The 24001-nt window shown below is 44.0% G+C and overlaps 1 protein-coding gene across 3 annotated transcripts in view; it reads left to right on the top strand.

Moving 5' to 3' along the window:
• KIAA1958 (KIAA1958 ortholog) overlaps positions 1-24001 on the top strand; it is a 123250-nt gene that overhangs the window by 66072 nt on the left and 33177 nt on the right. The gene's annotated exons all lie outside the window — the stretch shown is intronic.

The following is a 24001-nucleotide window of genomic DNA, read 5'->3' as shown; positions in this document are numbered from 1 at the left end:
TGACTCGGGCTCTCGATAAATAATGAAGCTATGCGAAGGCACTTGTACTATAACTGGACCACGGTTATCTGTTTACCATGTATGTTTTATGGCAGAGGTTCTCAAATCCAGTCCTCATGACACCCCCAACAGGTCAGGTTTTAAGGATATGCTAGTTTCAACTGAGCCACCTGTGCTGAAGCAGGGATATCCTTTAAACCTGACCTGTTGGAAGAATGGGGGGGGGGGGGGGAAGTTCTGTGAACTGGAGATCGAGAACTTCTGTGTTATGGGATGCACACAAGTATAAGCTGCACTCCGTATCCCGCCTTAACAGGTGTATACACTGAAGAATTTCCCTCCCTGAAACGTGTACAACGCCGGGTTTTTGATGACACATCCCTTTAGCAGTCATGCTGTTCCATGCATTTAGTCTGCACAACGTTCTGACTGTACGCCCCCTGGCAGCAAATGGCATGGAGTCAATGCTTCCTAGGACCAAGGGGCAGATTCATCAAGCTCGGGTGCAGAGTAATCCCACCCTGATCCAGCATTTACTGCCGTTGACTTGAATCAGGAGAGAGGAAAGAATCCCTTAGTGGTGCACTCAACCTCCTCCATTACAATTAAAATAAATGCATTTGATTGGTATCACGTGGAAAACATAATATTAAAACCTATGTAGCGCATGGAGAGTGGCAGTAAACAGGGGTCATGGGAGAAGACCCACACAACGCTATTATATCAATAGCATTAATCGATGTACGCAGATAAGCACCACCAATCCATATACTGAATAGCTCCCAGTGCTAACGAGCCGCTGTTGGGTAGTAGGGAAATTCAGTCCTGGACTCTATGATAAAGGAGCCTGTGTGTTAAAGGCTGCTAGTGCTTGCCGGAGTACACCAAGGTAAAATTGGCTCAGGGCTCAAATCAAATATACTGTGAACTCAGGAAGCCAGTTATAATATATTGGTTGTAGTCAAATATAATGTGAAAGATTGCTATGGCAGCGGATTAGAGCCTCTGATAGTCTGTGGCTACCACAAAGGGTTCAACATCCACATCAAGTTAAAGCTGCAGTTCGGTCAATATCCTGCATGTGTGTTTTTTTTAATAAATCAGTTCTGTAGTAAGAAAAAATACTTTTAGCATTTTCTGTTTTTAAAAAAACAACTTTGAAAGACCAATTTTCTTGTATTCTATTTTAACAGCCATTTGCTAAGGCACTGCCCCTTCATGTCCTGTCACAAGCTCTGGCACACCCCTTTGTCAGCACTGCCCTCCCTCTAGCACATGTCAGTGCAGGAGTGCTCGTGAATATTCATGAGCTTCCACTGAGTGACAGAAGCAGAAGAAAAACATATGCCAGCTCTAATGATGTCACCAAATTTCGCCGATCAATACATGGAGAACGGATTGACCTGCAGCTATACAGTTCTATAGGTAATTAGAGATTGCACACATGAAACTATTGAAGTAAAAAAAAAAAAAAAAAAAAAGACTGAACTGCAGCTTTAAAGTGCTACCCAAACCTAATAGCATTATCACGCAAGTAGGGTTGGGTAGCACTTAACTTGAAGTTTGTGATGTTTTCACTGGTCATGATTTTCACGTGTAGCTACTGTAGACAGTTAACTGAGATGTGGAACCCTCGAGACCATCATTGGCTCTAGTCTGTTACAGCAGCCATTTATTTTGTTTAATTCAAACACGATTGTTACACTGTATATAGCTCTTGCAGACAGATTACTGTGATGTGGAACCCTTTGTCGTAGCTACCAGCCACAGACTATCAGAGGCTCTAATCCGCTGCAATAGCAATCTTTCACATTATATTTTACAACCAATCTAGTATAACTGACTTGATCGCCAGATCAGTGCGAGACACTGGCGCTTGAGTTGGTGCGCAAGTGTATTTTTGGCAGTGAGCATGTTTAGTTTTCTTTATGAAGGAAGTAGAGTTTGCTGCACAGATGTTCCTCAAAGTAAATTTTGTTTAATAGCACAGCACGTAATTAGGATACATATTAGAGTTGATAAAAGCAAACACTCTAGACAAACTGTATTAATCTCTCCCAAAGCACTAGTTTGTGTATATACTTGAAACAAAAACCCACACCATCCCTATCTCATTCTCACATTTTGCGCATGCGTATTTCCCCAGCCCTGACTTTATCTTCTGTGATCAATTTCCCATCCATTCTTTATCTTCTGCATTGCTTTGGGATAACGTGTAGAAGGGGGACTCCATTGTCCAGTGTATTCAGTGTCCACAGCAAAGGCCTAAATCATATATGGTGTCCAAGGAAGAACAGTTGAGAGGTGAGATTTGCTGCTCTAGAGACTTCCTCCCGGTTTCTGTCTTTTCCTTACGGCCCTCTGCGGTCAAGCCCCATTCTCAACATTAATAACCCTTTTTGTGCAGGAATGAAACACACCAGGTCATACTCTGTCTCTGTTATGGGGCTTCCAAAGTCCAACACTTTATACGTTTCTTTATCGAGTGTAAACAAAAAAACAGAGTGAATCGACTATATATATATATATATATATATATATATATATATATATATATATATATATAACTGAAGCCTTTCTCAGCCGGGTTAGTAAATGACGCTTGACTGGGAATTCCAACACCAGCAAAGGGTTTAGTACATTCATGTACATTTCAAGGTTGTAGAAGAGCGATATGTAACTTGGCCATCAAATCATACTGGTTCATACATTTTATAATCATTTTCTGTTACCTTAATAATAATCTCACCCACCATCTTCACACGCCAGTGACATGATTAAGGGGTTACATCTGGCTGGCTTCTTGCAGCTCGCTTTTGTCTTGCGCAACTGCGTACAACATGAGTTTGTAGAACCCCCTTCTCTGTCTCCCTGTTTTATTTTTGGCTCTGTGATAAGGACAGATAGGTGTGATAGGGGATAGGACACACTTGGTTGCTTCAGAGGCAACAAAGAAACGTGTTTTTTGTGCTTAACTGAACACAGGCAGTTCTGAAAAGTTGTGTAATATGACACGCAAAAGCGGGTAGGGTCCCATGTTAAAATGGGTAAGTGAAGTGACAAACTATGCTCATTTGCATGTCATTTCCCACAATCCCTGGCTGCAGTGGAAGCACTTGTATGCTAAGCAATAATGGGGAAAGACCGTTGCAGACCTGCCTGAGACATGCAAATGCACTGTACCCAAGTGATATTTGTATTTACTGTACACTGCATGGTGGAGGATTTTTATCACTTTTTTTCACCCACCATAACTTTTTTAATTTGTGTTTAATTTAAAAAGGAACAAAATCAGCCAAGTTTTTGGTTTTAGGAATCCAATCAAATCAGAGGGGGGGGGGGGGGGAGAAAGAGAGAAAGAGGGGTGTTTTGTGTTTCACATTTTAGTTTTGTGAGCTACCAGGGATTGCACCTTGAAAGGCACATCTCTTGAAACATGTTTTAAAAGAATGCAAAGTACACCCACAAATATTCAGCACCCTCTTTCGTTTACATTTCTCCTTAACAGGTTTTTTTTTTTTTTGTGATCTAATATCTATAAAAATAAATAAATGCTCAAATATCTCTGGACTGCTACATCACAATTAAACCCACGTGTTGGGGATTTTCAGAACCAAGACGTTTTGATTCCTTCTAGATTTTAATATGAGCAGGTTTCAACATTTTATTACATTTTTGGGAAATGGACTGGCACCTGTTCTTAGCCACCCAACTATTTCCTGCCTCACCACCGCTCTGTCTCCCATGAGCAAGGTTTTTGCAATGTCCCAAGACATTTCTACCATTGGCTGGATCGCAGGCTCTTATCATTACCTCCGGGTTGGCTGTATACTGCAGTAAGCTAATGCTGTATAAGGCTGTGTTTATAGTGGCGTAGTGCTTGCTGAGGCGCGCTTAGCATATATTCAGAGACCCATTATATGTTATGGTGCCATTCTGAGTGAAAGCTTCCGCTTGCTTGCTCACATTTGCTGAACCTCGCTCAGCTTCCAGCTACAGGCAAATCTGTGTTTCAGCGCTTGCTGGAGAGGAGGTGCGGTCACGTGACCCACTGCCGTCCAATCAGAGTGCAGCACAGAAATTAACTTACACCCGAGAGCAGCCATTTTCAAGCATATGCAGAGAGAGAGGTAGCTGGGGTGGGGTGGGGGGGCAAACGGACAACTGCTGGGGTGGGGGGGCAAATGGGCTGCTGCTGGGGGGTGGGGGTGGGGGGGCAAACGGGCTGCTGTGGGGTGGGGGGGCAAACGGACTACTGCTGGGGTGGGGGGGCAAATAGACTGCTGTGGGGTGGGGGGGCAAACGGGCTACTGCTGGGGTGGGGGGGCAAACGGACAACTGCTGGGGTGGGCAAACGGGCTGCTGGGGGGTGGGGGGCAAACGGGCTGCTGGGGGGTGGGGGGCAAACGGACTGCTGTGGGGTGGGGGGCAAACGGACCTATCGGGGGAACAAGAGGGGGGGGGGGTTGTTTGTACTGTTTATTTTTTACACAGTTTTGCGTTGCACTTTAAAATAAAATTTATATTCTGTTTAAGAACATTGTACTGTTTTGTTGTTCAATGTATATGTTATTTTTATATAGAAACTTCAGGGACATAGAATGTGGCCACATGGCTGACACAGACACCAACAAACACAAATAAGCAGAGTGACCGAATTGCACTTAATCGTCACTAGGCCACACACACATAAAAACAGGACACAATATGTTTGTGATAAAGATGAGCATAGCTGCTTCTTGGTCTTTCTTGACAATGGCAATATATATATATATATATATATATATATATATATATATATATATATATATATACACAATGAATATTAATGCCACAACAAGGCTAGTTGCCTGGCTCTTTGCCTCTTGCTGGTTCCACGTGGTCGCTGCACTGTGACGTCACACCCTGTGGAGACGTCGCTGCACAATGACATCTGTCAGGTACACCTCCCGACCCGCCTCAGGCCACAACTCCCGCCTGCCAGAGCACACGCTCTGTCTGATGGGCAAGAACATGAAAAGCAGCCGCTTGGTAAGCGAGAGGTGAGCATCAGGCCTCGGGCATGGTCAGCGCTTATGCGCTGACCCGTGCTGAGGCGCGCTCTCACTTACCAGTGAGCCCCTGCAAGCGTGCGGAAGCGTAGGTCATATCCAAATTTTAGATTTCACGCTCATGGGAGCGCAGGGCCGGTCACGTGAGCGGTTTGCCCATTGAGGGCGAACCAGCTCCGTGACGTCACTGGCCCGCCCCCCGACACGCCCCCGGACGGCGCGCTAACCATGCCAGGGAAATCACCCGCTTTCCCTCAGCGCGCCTCCGCATGGGCTGAGTCACCATGGACTCAGCCTCAGCAAGCGTCAGCGCTGGAGAGCAATGCCACTCTCCACTATACTGTAAACACAGCCTTACTCTGTGGATTTGTTGTAGGTTGGGATTTCTTTTTAACTAAACACGCGATATAGTCTTCATACATATAAAAACCGTGTTTGCCGAACTTTCGAAGCCTCATTTGTATGTTGATCTTCGGGGTCGGGATCCAAGGCCCTCATTGATTTTCTGTGGATCTCTTTACTTTAGGGGCGGTCTCGCTCATTTTGAGCATCGGTGCTCTCAGAGTTACACAGAGATGTCAGCATTTTTCTATGACCACACCATTTTGTGGCCCATATGCCCCAAATCTCACCATTTTTTGTTAAAAAATAAATAAATGTGGGGGGAGGAGTTGGAGGTGTGTAATCTCTGGGATACAGTGCACCTGTAGTTTAAACATTGTGTGATGTCAGAGGCTGGTGGAACCTGTTAGTAGATATTGGTGGTGTAACCACGGTGCCACTGAACTCTGAGTGGGAGTTCCGCATCAGTTCTGCTGCTTTCTGTTTGTGGGGGACAGGCCATCACTCCACAGCCAATTCCTTGTCCCCCTGTCTGTTTCCCCGCCTGGAAGTCGGCCCAACCTTCCACCCGCATGAGAACTCGCTGCAGCAAAAGCAGCCCCCACACAGACGCTGCCGGGACCGGAGCAGCACTATTGTGCCCCCCCCGCACCCCCCCCCCCAGATAAAATTTGTGTTGGGGAGAGGGAGTGTGTGGTGGTGGGAGTCGACTGAGTGAGAAGTGGGTATTGAGTTTTAGGGAGAAGAGGTGGGGGGGGAGAGTAAGTAAGAGGGGGAGCGAGAAACGGGAGGGGGGGGCGGAAATACATGGGGGGAGGGTGGGAGTGTGAGAATGGGGAGAGAAATAGAGGGGGTTGAGTGGGGAGTGGCCTCGCAAGGACACTGACACACCGGCAGAAACGGCAGATTTATTTTGCGGTTTTTATTTGGGGGTGGGGGGGTCCCTTTAACAAAATTTGCAGGGCGGCCCAAAAAATGTAGTTACGCCGCTGCAGCGGATGCTCCCCAAGTGCTTTTGTATTTACCTTCAACTGTCAAACCAGCAGCTTTTGGGATTAGAGGAAAAAGTGGAAAGAAAATCGAAATAGTAGTGAACATGTGTATTGATTTTCAGTCTCCCCCCCCAACAGTCCTCACAAAAACAAATCGATAAATAAAATCATGGGTTACACAATGGGTTAATTATACCTTCTAGGGCAAACATGATGGATTTTGTCAGCATTGGGCCGTATGGGGCTGGAAGTGGCGACACAATGAAGAATCAAACCATTGGTCCCTCCATGCCCACTTTGCGTCACCAGCGGCATTCACCTTTGTCATGTGTGTCTTCCTGATACTATATTTATGGTGGCGTCTCCAACTCCTGTTTGTTCTTTTCGTTGCGCTGTTTGGCATCTTGAGGTTAGCACAATTTAAAGGGATGAAAGTGAACGAAGGTCAGGGGCATATTTAATAGGTTAAAGCAGCAGTTCCGTCCCCCCGTCCCCATATCCCAAACAAGTGGTACCCAGTACTGACCTGGGTTCATTTTGCCTCTGGGGACCCCTCCTTGTCTGCAGATACTTACTGGTAAAGGTGCAGCTTGTGCTTTCTCATCTTGGACTTTACCGCTTCCTGTTGGCCTTCCATTTTGTTTCCCCTGCAGTATCTTGGGAACCAGGGGGGTCCCCTAGAGCATACGTTTGCTCGCTATATAATCACCTCCCTGCTTCCCAGCCTGGTAAAACAAAAAAGAGGGGTGGGAGAGGGAGCTTTAAATTAAGCTCACTGACACCTTTAAATAATTTATAAAAATACCCCCCCCCCCCCCCCTTTTGAAATTAGCTTTTACGATGAACATGTTAATAAAATATGATGCTTTTTATTTTCTCTAATGTCCTTTTGGTGATTTGTCAGTCCTCAAAGTCCCAGATAAATGTGTTCTGTCTGTTTATTGCACGGTAATTATGGGGACATCATTCGTATAACCGATAAACATAAGTAACTGATATACTTGAACAGAGGCGGAACTAGGTGTTTCTTTCACCCAGCGCTTGTTCCATGACCATTTATAGAACCCTCTCTGCCTCTCTCGCCCTCTCCCCCGCCCCTTGCTCTCCCTCGCTCTCTGCCTCTCCATCCCCCCTGCGCTCCACCTCTCTCTCTCCCCGCCTCTCTCCCCCGCCTCTCGCTTTTTTTAATCTGTTTTTTTTTTTAAATATACAATAACAGCATATTTTGGCTTATTTAGTGCAGACAGTGTATGCAGCACAGTACCTAGAGGTTTTTGCAGGCGCAAATCACAGGAGTCACCGCCTGAACTGAACATCTAACAATCAAATTTTTAATGTCCGAGGCACTAGTAGATGGAGTGACTTACACTAGGTCTTGCACAAGGTTGTGTGTGTGTGTATGTATGTATGTCTACAGAGAGAATGCACAACATTATTCATGCTACTAAAACAACCTTGTTGTACTTCTGACCGAGCAGTACCAGTATTGATTGCCACTTGCTTTAGTTTTGAGTACACAGATTTAGGGGTCCATAATGGAGGAAAGGCTTGTGTTCCAACTCTCGTCTTTATTCCTCTTCAGGCTCCCATTAGTGCTCTATTTTTGTTCCATTTGCGAAGGCTAATGCACTGTGCTCATTACATGTCGAGGGCAACATGACCACTTTCTCCGCTTTTTGTGCCTGTAGAACATATTTTGAAGTACTGGTTGATAACCTTCTCTGTAGCAACTGCATCATTTCTTTTCTTCAGCTTGCCTCGCTCACCACACACCTGGTTATGGGAAAGATGATCTTTCAAAACAGTAACCATGGAGTATAAGCAGCACCCAAGAGTGATGAATGTGAGAGGTATGAAGTAGGTGCAAGGGAATGGTATTTTGTTTTTTTTGTTTTTTTTAAGGGCTAAAAAGCCCTCTCGCCACGTTTAATCCCATTAAAACTATTTACACTCAGATAATTGAAGTTAACCCCAACAAAAAGACGTTTCTTATCTCCATGGTGCTCTAAACAATGAAGGTTTTCCAAGGGTGCCGTGTTTATGGAGAAGCGCGACTCCATGAGGCATCTTCCATTCAATGAAAGGGCCATTAAAGCAGAAGTTCATGCTGCTGCTGCTTTAAAAAAAAAATGTTTCCTTTTAATATGTGCATCAATACAATCCACACAATGATACGTTATTGCCGAAGTTGCCAATCTATCCTTTCTCCTATGATCGATAGGCAAATATTCGGCTCGGGGGTTCACTAAGTGGCTGTCAGTGCAGCAGAAGAGGACCAAATATGCAAAGTTCTGTGTGGAAGATCACTAGATACAATTGGTGCACTGCTAGAGAGAGGGCAAGGGTCAAAAAGGGGTGTGTCAGAGCCTGTTTCAGAAGAGGAAGGGGATGTAACTTTGTAACTGGTTGCTATAGAAACAAAAAAGGCTTGTTACAAATGTAATTAAGAGTTGTTTGAGAAAATACTTGTAGTATTTTTTTTTTATAGTACAGAACTGATTTTATAACAAGAAACACACATGTATATCGCTTATCGGCAGCTGTAAGAGGCACATTTACAAAGCCATGCTGGGAAGGTGTTTTATGGGGTTGTTCTGATTTACTTTTTATTTCCATATGAGGCAACAGTTACTAAAGCCCTAAGATTAAATTGGTTCGAAGGCTCTGCAAGGGGAAATGGTTTGACTGTGGTCAAAATAGTCTGTCCTTGGTTTTCTGCGTAACCAACTGGAATAAGAAGTACGTTGTTGGTTTTGTGTTTGTGTTGGGTTAGAACAAGCACCTGTAATGCATAATTTTTTTTCTGCAGACTCTTCGTGTTAATGCATTTTCATTACATGAACTGTTTTGACAGTGAACACAAGGTCTGTGTGTAAACAGATACGTTTTGCTTGATCAGCTCATTCGCACCTTCAGGTCCTCATTACAATGCACATTTCAGGATGTCCAGGGTGACGTTATAAGCTCCACACATCACCTGTGTAATTTCCCCCCGGAATTTTTTTGGCACGTATGAACACTTGATTTGTGGCGGTTTTCCTTTGATTTTTGTGTGTGTGTATTCTGATCGCAAAAAATATATATTTTTACTTTTGATTTACAGATAAAAAGTTGTTGGATGTGCATTACTGACAGCTTGTTAAGAAACTGAACATGATAAACATCTCTATATCTCCTCCTGTCTTTTGTATAAAAGGGCCCAACATTTGGGAGATAAATTAATAAGAGCAGAGGTTGACGATAAAGGAGCAATCCAAGCCAAGGTTCCCCCCGCTCCCCTCATTTTTTTTATACAGGATTGATGCGGGGGGGGGGGGGTCTCTGGAGCTGAACCCCATTAATTTCATCTCCGGGGACCCCGTGCTTCCAGAGATATTTTCCTCCGTAGTGGGTGCCGGTATCTCTGCAGTTTTCAGCTTCCTCGCCGCATTGGGCTAACAGGAAGCTCTAACGGCTTTCTATTGGCCCGCAGCCATATAGTGAACCCTGGAGAGGTTACTGGCACACAGTACGGAGGCCAGAACCTCTGGAAGTGAGGGGTCCCCAAAGCTGAAATTTAATGGGGTTCAGCTCTGGAGACTCCCTGCTTTAATCCTGTATTGAAAAAAATGAAACCAACAACAAACAAAAACAAAATGGTTTGGATTGCCTCTTCAAATCTAGCCAGCAACAGACTTTAACAGTGGCAAAAGGTACGTTTTCATGCCTGCCCTGCACAGCATTGCAAAGGGAGAGAGTTTCAATCATCCATTTAGTGGAAAGGTTTGCCACTTTAAAGACGTGTATATGTGCGATATCTGGTGAGTGGTGTATCCATTTAAAATGCCCACGTGGTAAGCTTTATGGTGGACAAACTACAAAGGCTAAATCAACATAAGTCTGATGTTAGACTTAAAAGAGAAGACACAGACCCAATGTGCCGCAACTACCCTATTTTGTGTTGGAACGCGTGAAAGGGCGTACATACCAGGGTGTCCATAGGAGGCGGTTGCTACAAAGGGAAGCTTTTTGGATATCATTTACAGTCCGTCACCGCTTGGAATAAATGCGCAGAATAATCTTAGCTGCTTCCTATAAACTTTTTAAAGCGTTAACCATGATAGACACATGTGGGATACATTCCGCCTATGCATTTTGTATAGGTGTAAGCTCCTGCTTCAGTGGGAAGGGCTTAGGGATATTATCCTATGGCCTATACAATATATAGGCACCCATTTTAATATAGGAAGGCCTTGGGGAACTTCAGCGTATATGGAAGGACGCTAGGGAGTTAATACTCTTGCTCTGAAATTGAAAATCTATAAACATTTGCAGATATTAGTTCATTAAATGTAAGAAAGTTTGTCCTACATCTAGTTATCTGTAGCTTACTCCTTTGGCATTGTAGATCATTGCAGAAGGGACAAATAAAATAAATATTCATATCTGCTCGAAATAAAATAACCAAGATCCCTAGAATACATAAAATACGTTTTATACATAAATTATAAGGGTAGTATTTTTCAATGTGTTTAACATGTATTGTCTTACATATTAGCATTTTTAGCATTGTTTTTTATATGTTATCTGGGTGTTTTCCCCTTACATTTTTGTGTTTAGTCTCCCAAGAGAAATTGATCTACAATGTGTAATTAAGTAGCAAAAATCATTTAACAAAACACATCTTATAAATGTAGCATTTATCTTGTATTTAGTTCTATTTCGTTTAGAGGGGATAACATTGACCACATATTTACATCAGATAGAAAGTTAAATATATAGTGACTGTTGAATATACATGTATTTAAGTATTAGCTGATTCAAACTAGCGGGGGCGGGAATGGCAACTCCAGTCCTCACGGGCCACCAACAAGTCAGGCTTTCAGGATATCCCTGATTCAGCACATGCGGCTGTCATTCTGATAGAGCCATCTATGCTGAAGCAGGGATATCCTGAAAACCTGACCTGTTGGTGGCCCTTGAGGACTGGAGTTGCCACCCCCGCCCCCATGTCTAATGCAAGAGAGTGACGTAGTCATTAAAACCTGTTGAATATGCATGAGTGAAATTTGCATATGGCGCCAAAATAAAGGCGATAACCCAATGTTAGGAGGGTATTTAAAGACACCACCCAAGCAGCTTAAAAAAAATACCTTTATTGAAAACTAATGACTTAAACTGACGATTGATTCGTTCCCCTGTGATCGATCAGCAAAATCCTGCTTCTCAGGGTTCACTAAATGGCTGCCTTTCAGTTTCAAATCAGTCCTTCAGTCAGTGTAACTCAGCAGCTACAATGTATTCTTATATTGCTGTAACAACATTATCAATTGTTACAGCTTGCAGCTCAAACGGCTGGGAATATTGCCAACGAATTATCACAAATCGGAAAGTGTTTCAAAGATCTGGAACTTCTGGGAAGGTGGGTTAAAGCCTGCTATAGAAATCAAAGGGTGCACAGTATATTAAAATGCATTAAAAATGGCATTGATGTGTTTCCAATACTACATACCCCTACATAACTGATATATATTTCATTTTTTTGCCTGTGTCCATCCAAGGACGTCAAAGGAAAGGTCGGAGCAAGCCTCTGGCGCTAAGAGTTTAACATTTTCTCCTTAAACTCGGTCTCTTTGGCCATTTTAGACGTTTTGAGAACTCTCCACGCTTACCAGGTGGTAACAAGTAAATCCACGTAATGTACATATGACTAGGATATGCATTGGTTATCCACAAAACCTGATCTGCCGTCCTGAATACTGCTGCACTGGGTTTTAGCAGCGACTGGTTTCTGTCTGACTGTGAAGGAATATAACTAGGCAAGATGTACTGCTATCATTTTTAGTTTTTTGTTTCATAGCGTAACTCTTTGAGTGCCGGTGGGGCCGCAGCACTAAAGTGCCACAGTTTTATTGGCACGGCGCGATCATTTGCTCACACCTCGGATCGATCACGTTCGCACCTCGGATCGATCACACGTTCACACCTCGGATCGATCACATGTTCGCACCTCGGATCGATCACATGTTCGCACCTCTGATCGATCACACGTTCGCACCTCGGCTCGATCACGCGTTCGCACCTCGGCTCGATCACATGTTCGCACCTCGGATCGATCACGCGTTCGCACCTCGGCTCGATCACGCGTTCGCACCTCGGATCGATCACACGTTCGCACCTCGGCTCGATCACGCGTTCGCACCTCGGCTCGATCACGTTCGCACCTCGGATCGATCACATGTTCGCACCTCGGCTCGATCACACGTTCGCACCTCGGATCGATCACACGTTCGCACCTCGGATCGATCACACGTTCGCACCTCGGCTCAATCACGCGTTCACACCTCGGCTCGATCACACGTTCGCACGTCACTGATGGGGCGACCAGAAGAGAAGCAACAAACGCGACCTCTAGCAAACCAGCAGAGTCTCATGACGTACCTACTATGGCAGTGGTGCTCCAACTCCGTCCTCAAGGGCCACCAACAGGCCACGTTTGAAGGATCTCCCTGCTTCAACACACGGGGCTCAACCAAAATGACTGAGACACTGCGCCACCTGTGCTGATGCAGGGATATCCTTAAAACCTGACCTGCTGTTGGCTCTTGAGGGTGGAGTTGAAGCCCTTGCCGTGACACCATAATGACTTTGCAAGCACAATTTACCAGGGGTTTGAGGACTCACAAAGAGTCTCGGCACCAAAAAATAAAATAAATGAAGTAAAGATTGTAAAACCCTGCCAAAGCATTTGATTACCATGGAAAATGATAAAATTACTCCATTTGACCTATTAAACGTGTCACTGTCCTTGGAACACTTTTGTCCTACGCAGGCCTGCCACGTAATAAAGCAGCTTTTAGAAAAAAGGAGCCATTTTTTAACACAGCCACGAGCACCCAGAACTTTTGAAAATGTACCTATTATGTATTTTCTATATTTGTTATTGTACCTCTCATATTTGTATTGCCAAGGCTACATTTGCAGAGCAAACATATATATATTTTTTAACATGTTTAAAGGTGCAATCCTTGCTACGGTTTATTTTTGGAGCTGAACTTGGCTATTCTTTCCAGGGACATCTACCTTTTTTAATATATTGGTTTTTGTTTGTTTCCTTTTTGGAAATCGAAATGACCGGCACATCAGCCTCACTCCAGGGGCCAATAGGATGCTGCGACATCATCAGGGCGTGATGTCGCCACTTTCTATTGGGCGACCCTGGGGTTCATCTTGATTTTTCGATAATTCTACCAGTGCCTTTCTCGGGAACCAGAGGGGGCTTTGGAGTTGCCATGAATGCAATTTGGCTCCAGGGACTCTTCCCCCCCGCCCACCCCCCCCACCCCTCCACCCCCCCCTTTCAACAGCCACGAAAATTGTATTCGCAAGGTTTTTCGGTATAAATGGCTTGACTCCCTATTTCATATGGTGGGAAGCAGGGTAATGCATAGTTAATTATGCAGTGCCCTTCCACTAGCTGTAATACAATCTGCTGCCTCATTAACTGTGCGTTTCCCTATATTAAATAGTAGGCAAAGAAGGCTGGGTAGCTGTGTTGGTCCTGTAGTAACAGAGGAGGGTGAGGGAGTAGGTGGACCAATAAAAGGTATCATACCACCTCCTCCCTCTCCCTTCTTTGCTACTATATTAAAAAGGGAACCTAGGGATGTATTCAGTAAACTCCCATTCAAGTCAATAGGAGTCTGGGGGGAAATCGCACTCTTAGGCCAGGTCCCCGCTGGCTACTGCCGGTCCTGCTGCAAGGTGGGGCCGCTGCTCCGCGCCGACAGAAACTCCTGCTCTCAAGAAAATTGAGTAGTTGCGATGGAGCGCTAGAGCGGTTCAGCCAATGAGGATGAATCTGCCGGGTGACGTCACGGCTGCGCCCTCGTCACTCCCCCGCCACGCCCCTCTCCCCCCCGTCTTTCCCCCTGCAGCTTTCTGCAGACCGGGGGCTCGGCTGCACGCACCACCTGCCTCGCAGACTCGCACGCAGACTCGCTGCACCTGTATAAGGCGCTCTTATTCTTTTTTTTTTTTTTTATAATGTATATTTCATTCCTTTTTTTTTTTTTTTATGTGAGTTGTCAGTGCTGCAGCTGTGAAATTCAACCAGACAATGAGCTGTTATCTAATGATGGGCAAGTAATGACTTAATGTAATGAGCACTTTGTGGCATAAGTAAGAAGGTGCAGATAAGGTTACAGAGGGAGAGATGAGTTCCACCCAGTAACCTAATTAGCTAATGTCCATGACAGATGCACAGTGAGCAGGTCTTTGTTGTGTAGCATAGAACATTAGTCATCTGTAAATAATAGGTCTGTGGAGAATGATTTTATTTTTTAATATATATTTATAGTAATAAATATCTGCTCATCCCTATATTTATTATTACAATAATCCTAGTTTTATGTTGATTTATATTCCATAAGTAAAATGCATACTTGGAGCACTGAAGTCTTGCAAGCCAATGAACCACAGACATGTACAATTCATTGTTCCTGACTCATAAATAATGACCGGTAAATATTTTTTTTTTTGTAGGTTTTGAAAGCAAGTTTCTATATGGTAAGCTAGAGAGGTTTCATTCGTTTACTTTCTCCCTTCTGTATGTTACTATTGAATAACAAGCAGGATTTCCCATCCCCATTCACTGGCAAACTTTTACATTGGTTTAAAATGTGGTTGGTTTTGCAAAGAATGATGTTTGAAAATGTTTTGACGATTACATTAAAAAGGAGAAAATGAAAAGCAAGCTTTTGTGACTTTACACATTTCTTAAAGCTGCAGTTCAAGCAATATCCTATATATGTTTGTTTTTTTAATATATCAGTTCTGTACTATGAGAAAATACTTGTAGCATTTAAAGAGATAAAAAAATAAACAATTTTAAAGACATTGTTTTAATGTATTCTAATGCAACAGGCTTTTTTGTTCCTATAGCAACCATTTAAAAAGTCACATCCCCTTCTGAAGCAGCATCACCTTTTTGAGCCCTGACCTCTCTAGCAGTGCACCAGTTAAACCTAGTGCCTGCCTGGTCACATGATCTTCCTCACAGACCTTTGGCTGTCAGTGCAGCAGAAGATTACCCAAGATGCATTTAGTGAACCCCCAGCTGAATTTCAGCAATCGATTAAACCCGCGGCCCACAACGAACATATTTGCGGCCCAGCCCAGTGGTTCCCAATCTGTGCGCCGTGGCTTGCCTAGAGGGGCGCCGCGATTATCCCTCCCAGTATCCCGCCTTCATGTGGGCCGGGCCGCAGGGGATTGGCTGCAGGCATAGAGGAAGCCGGGGGCGGGGCTTCCGCTTTGTGCAGAGCACACGGTGAGTGTGTGTGTCTGCCTTCCCGCTCCTCTGCCTGCTGTTGGCTGCGCGGTGTCCCGCCCCCTTCTGCCCCGGGTGATAGGAGAAGGTAGGGGGGTGCTGGGGGAGGGGGGGAGTTAGTTGTACATTTGCCTGTCCTGCACGGATCGCATGCCTTTCCCACCCCCCCGCCCCCCAGTCACTCACATCCGTCGCTGCCTCTGCTCTCCACTGCTCATCTGTGTGTCTGTGTCTGTGTGTGTGTATCTCTGTGTGTGTGTGTGTGTGTGTATATCTGTGTGTGTGTGTGTGTGTGCGTGTGTGTATCTGTGTGTGTGTTGTGTGTGTATATCTGTGTATCTGTGTATGTATGTGTTTATGTGTGTGTATCTGTGTGTGTGTATCTATCTGTGTGTGTGTCTGTGTGTGTGTGTATCTGTGTGTGTGTGTGTGTATCTATCTGTGTGTGTGTGTATCTATCTGTGTGTGTGTGTATCTATCTGTGTGTGTGTGTGTGTGTATCTGTGTGTCTGTGTGTGTGTATCTGTGTATCTGTGTGTCTGTGTGTGTGTCAGAGAGAGAGTCAGTCAGTCAGAGAGAGTCAGTCAGTCAGAGAGAGTCAGTCAGTCAGAGAGAGTCAGTCAGTCAGAGAGAGTCAGTCAGTCAGAGAGAGTCAGTCAGTCAGAGAGAGTCAGTCAGTCAGAGAGAGTCAGTCAGTCAGAGAGAGTCAGTCAGTCAGAGAGAGTCAGTCAGTCAGAGAGAGTCAGTCAGTCAGAGAGAGTCAGTCAGTCAGAGAGAGTCAGTCAGTCAGAGAGAGTCAGTCAGTCAGTCAGAGAGAGTCAGTCAGTCAGTCAGAGAGAGTCAGTCAGTCAGTCAGAGAGAGTCAGTCAGTCAGAGAGAGTCAGTCAGTCAGTCAGAGAGAGTCAGTCAGTCAGAGAGAGTCAGTCAGTCAGAGAGAGTCAGTCAGTGAGAGAGAGTCAGTCAGTGAGAGAGAGTCAGTCAGTGAGAGAGAGTCAGTCAGTGAGAGAGAGTCAGTCAGTGAGAGAGAGTCAGTCAGTGAGAGTCAGTCAGTGAGAGAGAGTCAGTCAGTGAGAGAGAGAGTCAGTGAGAGAGAGAGTCAGTCAGAGAGAGAGAGAGAGAGAGTCAGTCAGAGAGAGAGAGAGAGAGTCAGTCAGTCAGAGAGAGAGAGAGAGAGAGTCAGTCAGAGAGAGAGAGAGTCAGTCAGAGAGAGAGAGAGAGAGTCAGTCAGTCAGAGAGAGAGAGTCAGAGATGCCAAGTGTCAGGAAGAAAACATTAATTTTATCGTTGTTCTTGTTCTTTTTTTTTTATACTGCACTTTTCGAAATAAACCTACGTTTCTATAAAAATTGACGTTTTTGTTTTTTGCGGCCCACCTAAAATTAAACCTAGTTATTTGGCCCGTGTTAGCCTTTGAGTTTGACATGCTTGGTGTAGATTGTATTGATGCACATATTGAATGAAAATTATTATTATTATTTTTTAACGACAGCTGGAACTGCAGCTTTAATACATTGGCACCAACGTTCTCAAAGCAAACTGACAGCTTTGCATATTTCTCATGGAGCTGAAGTGATTTGCCTAGAGTGTCACGGAGTGCAAACACTGGGCCATTCTGTTCATCCTAATGGCTTCGTGCTATTATCATATACCTGGTACTCCAAACACTGAGTCACTCACACAGCTGTCATGATTATGGGACTCTGCTTGTTTGGTCATTGGAACCTGAGGAGAAATCTTACTTATCGATTTACTTACAAGAACTTTTGCCCTGTCCTCTGCACTTTGTAATGTGATTTTAAAATTTTTTTTTTATTATGCTTTGTCTTCAAATGTGCGCGTAAAAACTTAGCCCCAAAAAGTACAAATTCCACAGGACAAAAACAATCTGCAGCTATTGTTGGGGGCTAATTAAGTTCCTGAACAAGGTAAGAATGCTTCAGTCATGCAGAAGTTGCAGTGGCTTGGGCTCACGTACGAGCCACCTGTGGTGGCCATTGTGAAGAGGACCCACAAAAATAATGTTAATAAGTATGTTAGCTGAACAATTTGACAGTGAATATATTTAAGACGGGCGAGAAAAAGTACCGTATAGGCAATTTGTAAGGAGGGATTGCTGCATGGGAGATACAACTCTGGGACATTGAGGAAGGGGGAGAGAGGCTGATATACCTGTGATGAATCCATTGGATTTTAAGATTGTGACATTGGTATCACTGTGTATACGCCACTCGTTAAACACGCTTTCCGGAAGACAGATCGGCGCTGAAACAAAAGCAAAAACCTGTCCCGGTCTCCCTCTCCATGGTACACTGTTTTGATCTGAAAATCAATACACACACTGGACAATGACGACGCATGCGCACGGAGAAAGTGTTTTCTGGCTAGAAGGAATTTTTAGACTCTAATAAGAAACATACTGACATATATGTACATAAAGGATCAATTACATTGGCATAAGAACAGTTCCAATCGATCGTGCTGTATGACTAGGAACTTTCCAACTAGGTTTTACTTACCTTGTTCCTCCACCGCACACTGTGTACATGATCAGGAATGGGGCTCTGCAAAAATATGAACGACGCATGCGCAGTGAGATCCCAAGAAAGGTATTAGAATACGGGAAAGGGAACTGCACTCTGATACACCCACATAAAGAGGTGTCTAAATACTAACACAGGGCAAGGCTCTCTGTGCTCTTGTCCCCAAAAAATTGTATTCATAAAAACTTTACGCTTGGGTCCTTCTCCTCCTGCAAAATATCAATAGGACAGCCCCTTCTTTGTTGAGCTGACCCACTATAGACCGTTAGGGGCCACGTACTAGAAGCGACGCTAACATCACTGTATATATGCCATCCACTCAATACACTCTCCGAAAGATAGATCTGCGCTGAGATAAGAGTAAAAACCCGTCCTGTTTTTTTCCTCGTGCCACACTGCCTTGATCCGAAAAACAATATATATAGAGGACGACGGTGACGTATGCACACTGAGAAATTGTACTGTCATTAGAAGGAATCCAAGTCACACCAAATTCAATCACGAAACATATTGACATATTTGTACATATTTCTCTACAATCGACCCTGTTGCATATTTGGGGATACAAAAATTAGGTTTCACTTACCTGGTCCCTTCTCCGCACACTGTATACAGGATCAGAGACGGAGTCTTATACAATTTGAATGACTCATGCGCAGTGAGAATTTGAGACAGATATTATAGTATGGATAGGGATGTGTAGTCAACATTAACACCCAGATGATCAAGGGTTGTACCTTGCACTGTATCTAACTAAATGAACTGAGTACACACACAAGATACCTGCAGAGCTTACAATTGATACATGATCAAAAGTAACAGCCACTTTTGAAGTATTCATACCATATACGCACTAGCCACTACGGCCATTGTGATATCTTCTGCAAGGAACTATAGACACAAAACACCCCTCCCTAACGTAGACCTACCAATATCATAACCCTATAACAACTTCAATATTCATCCCGGTAGATCTAAACCTCTGGAGCGGTACTATCTCCACCAGAGACAATCTGTAAATAATCACGAATTCTAATATCCAGAATAAGAGATATATATATATATATATATATATATATATATATATATATATATATAGGACCAAGAACAATATATCTTGACACAGTCACTATTATCTATTTATAAGAATCTACTAGGTGACTAGAGTAGAACACATAGACACACTTGTGTCTGCTTTTAAATGTTGCATATGAATGCGAATAAATTTGATTTTAAATACACCTTCTTTTTTGCCAACTCTGACCATTTATAATATAAAGGTCTGCGGTGCGCCACAATAGGGATCTTACTGTATCTGTCTTTGGATACAGACCATAAAACTATCTAGCATCCATCTCCCTGGCAGCACGCATACTTCAGTAGGAGTTAGGCCCCGGACATGTTCCCTGCGTGCTTGCGGAAGCGTGCTGACGCGCGCTCCCGCTCAGCACTGAGCCCCTACAGCCGCAATTAGAGCGGCTTTAGTAGGGGCTCACCTGCGCTTCCGCGCGCTTGCGGAAGCGCAGGTCTTAGGGGAATTTAAAATTCCCCCGCTTGCCGGCGAGACAGGCCGGTCACGTGAGCGGTTCGCCCAATGAGGGCGAACCAGCTCCGTGACGTCACTGGCCCGCCCCCGGCCAGTGACGCGCCCGCTCCCGGCCCGCCCCCTGACGGTCTGTCCCCCTTCTGCCCGATCCCTGCCCCCCTTCTGCCCGATTCCTGCCCCCCTTCTGCCCGATCCCTGTCCCCCTTCTGCCCGATCCCTGTCCCCCTTCTGTCCCGATCCATGTCTCCTGTGTGTGTGTGTGTGTGTCTGTGTATGTGTGTGTTTGTGCATTGTGTGTGTGTGTGTGTGTGCATGTGCGTGTGCGTGTGCGTGCGTGTGTGTGTGTGTGTGTGTGCATGTGTGTGTGTATGCATGTGTGTGCTTATGCATGTGTATGTGTGTGTGTGTGTGTGTATGCATGTGTGTATGCATGTGTGTGTATGTGTATGCATGTGTGTGTGTATGTGTGTGTGTGCATGTGTATGCATGTGTGTGTATGCATGCATGTGTGAGTGTATGCATGTGTGTGTGTGTGTGTGTGTGCCTTTGTGTGTGTGTGTGTGTGTACCTTTGTGTGTGTGTGTGTGTGTGTGCGTGCGTGCGTGTGTGTGTGTGTGTGTGCGCGTGTGTGTGTGTGCGTGCGTGCGTGAATATATTTATCAAAGTTGCACAATGTTAATAAATAATTTATTCTCACAACATGTCTTTTTTTTTAATTTTTAAAATATTATATAATATACACACACACACACACACACACACACACGTACTCACGCACGCACGCACGCACGCACACACACACACACACACACACACACACATGTTCCCCAGTGACACACACACACTGACAGCTACCAAGTGACACACACACACACAGTGATACCCGCCTCCCAAGCGCTTGCTGTCTCCTCTGTAAGGACAGCAAAAAGCTCCTGGTAGAGCGAGCGGCAGCAAGCGAGAGCGAGCAAGCGCCAAACATGGCCAAGGCCTTAGGAGCAAGGTCCTCTTCATATATCTATGATTTTAAGATTAACTTGAATGGTAATCCCATTATTAGACCATTCATGAAACCTCTACCCTTTATGGAACCCCTCTTAAATGCCTCAGACTAACACCTGCAATAGGGATCTATTGCTGCTAAGGTCGGGGGCTGAGTCGTCCTCTATGTGATATGCCACATGTGGCGTTAGGTCAGACAACGGAGACAAACTACAGTAGTGTTTATAGTATAGCTATTAATGAAGAAAATAGCCATGGACACTCTGGTGCCTTTATGATTCTTAATAGAAGGATCACTATATACATACACCTAACAATGGTAACATAACACTCCCTATTAAACGCTGCGGGGGTGTACAGTATGTCAGTGTTTGTTGCTGAGGCCACCCAATCCTGGGCGTGGAGGCCTGTGTAATGGTGCCGGCACAACGTTACAGCTCTTAACTGCGTTTTATTGCAGCAGGCCTGTACTTCGCATACTGCTTCGGTACCTCTTTATACTGCTTCTATTGAGGATCCCCTCTGTCGGTGCCAGCTCTTCCTGCTGCTCTCACTTGGATGCTCCCTGGGCTTCCTCACGATAACTGTTCTCTCCCTCCAGCGTCCGCTCAGAGGCAGAACATAGACTGGCCCTGGGTACCCAACAATCAGTCCTGGTATCTCTTAGTTGCGCGCAGCTCTTCCCTTGCACCACTACCCCTGCGTGTCCTGCCAGGGACTCTTAGGAGCTCCTTCCTTTGTCCCGCCTCTCCAGAGTCCAAACTCATTGGCCAAGGCCCTGACCCTGCAACATAGCAAGCTGGGAATTGTAGTTTCCTATTACAGCCAAGGGGCAGTGTATATGTCGGCTGCCTTCACTTAGGCGGCCATTATAGTGGCTGCGCGTGCCGCGAACAAAAGGCCACAGCTCTGAGGCAGGCCATAGAGCGCTTGACCGCATGTGCGTTTTTGAAAATACAATTTAAATTGCTTGTTTTTTTTTCACACGACGGCCGTGTCACGTGAGCAGTTCAGCCAATGAGGGCGAACTGCTCACGTGACATCACAGCCATGCCTCCACCACGCCTCCCTGTCGCTTCCCGATCCGCTCCAGCCTAGTGCATGTTTCGCGACTATAATCGCTGCCTTACAAGGGGGTTACACTTACATTTCTCAAAAAAAAATAAAGTTTTTCTTTTGTTGACTAATGGTGCAGTGTATCAATGTTTGCAGTTGGATGTTGTAACATTAAGTTGAAGTTAAATAATTTTCGTGTTGGAATCTTGTGTCAATACATAAAGGTCTGTGAGCGACAGGAGGAGTAGTTTTTAGGGGACAAGTTGCTTTGTACATTATTGTAGTGGCTGCTTTCATTTGACAGCAGGTCTGAGATGGTGTTAACCTGAGTGCCAAGGAGATCCGCAGTGGATGTAAGAAACATTGTGAATGATAACATTCTTGCACTTGAATCAAACGGCAAACTGGGTCATTTTGGTACAGAACCCGTTAAATGTTTTAGTAACATCAAAGTGGAAGATTAACAGGATTATTCATTGAAGTGCAGTAGGGCTGATCGAACACCACTGAAACCAATTTTGATTTGCATTGGAGTTACTGTGCGAGTGTCTGATCGGCACTACTGTATCTCGCCTTAATGAATAACTCCCTTAGACAATTGGTAATAGTCACATTACTACAGTCTGTTGTTGATGATTGCTGTATATTGAAATGTAGATTTGACATAACTCTCAACACCTTATTTTATTTTCTATTTTATCTTGTTTGATTTGTCAAATCAGTTTCCCAAACTCTCCTGAGAAGTCTCCCTCGGGTTTAGCAAAAATGACAGAGTGGTGACGGCTTGAGGAATTGATGTCACTAGAGGAGGGATAGGAGAAATATTGGGGGGTTCTAAGAATGTTGTTTTAATTTAAATTTGTGATGAATTTGAACAATTAAAATTGGAGTTATGATAGATTTGTAACTTTCCCTAATAGAATTCAGGGTTCATAATTGGGAAATGTTTTGGGTTTTTTGTGCCTTTTTCTCAGATAATACAAGGTTCTAAATCGGCCATGAAACAAGTGCCCTACATTTCACGTTAATAGGTAGCTATATACAGTAAAGATACAATAAACTTTAATAAACTACTGTCGCAAAAAAAAGTAATGTATACAAATTCTAATTTCTGTTATGCCCATAATAAAAATGCAAAAATGCATCCAGTGTTAAAGCAGCAGTTCAAGCAATATCCTACATGTGTTTTTTTTTTTTAATCAGTTCTGTACTATGAGAAAATACTTGTAGCATTTTAAAAAAAAAGTTTTAAAGACATTTTTAATGTTTCTAATGTAGGAAGCATTTCCAAAGTGACAGCCCCTTCCCCTTCTGATAGGCTCTGGCTCTTGAGACCCGCCCTCTCTCTAGCAGTGCACCAATTGCCTAGTCAATCATATTCCAGGACTACATTGCCCACAATGCTGTGCATGAACTGAATTAAATAACCCGGAGCAAGCGATTGATTACAGGAGAACGGATCGATCTGCAGCTTAGCTAATCACTTGTCAGTGTGCAGATTGTACTGATGCACATATTGAATTGGGGAGAAAATTTATATATATATATATATATATATATATATATATATATATATATATATTTTAAATGGCAGATTGAACTGCAGCTTTAAGTGCTCGATATATGAATGTTTTACCTTTAGAAATGTTGCCATCGCAGAGCAGTTGAAAAACCCCTAAGATGTAGAAGCTATGCTTATGTTGTGTATTTTGCAGATGTTTGGCACTTTAGCACACACTTGTACTCGGCTGTTATGCCATATTTGTACCTCGGCTAAACTGTGGCTGACAAATCATGTGGCCGCTCCACGTTCGTGATGCCTGTATATATAAATATATGTATGGCTTTAAGATATTTCTTAATAATTGTTACGCAAGTGAAAAATACGTTGAAAGCTAAAATTCATGACATGGAACCAGTACGACCTCTGGTTTCACAAATGAAGCGCATATGAATAATGGGTTTTAGCAAATAATTTGACACGCGTGAGGCAGTAGGATAAAAAAAAACAAAATAAAGAATAGCCGCTTTTATCTCACGCTTATTTCCCCAAAATGAAGATTATCTCCAATCTCACTTTTTTTTTTCCTGCAAATCTACATGCACTAAGAATACCCAGTGACATGAAGAGCTTATTCTGAATCCGTTTTTTTGTCATGCTCTAG

The sequence above is a fragment of the Ascaphus truei genome, chromosome 1, assembly GCF_040206685.1.
Source record: "Ascaphus truei isolate aAscTru1 chromosome 1, aAscTru1.hap1, whole genome shotgun sequence".
Taxonomy (NCBI): domain Eukaryota; kingdom Metazoa; phylum Chordata; class Amphibia; order Anura; family Ascaphidae; genus Ascaphus; species Ascaphus truei.
Note: the sequence above shows the minus strand (reverse complement) of the source record. Positions and strands in the feature narration are given on the sequence as shown.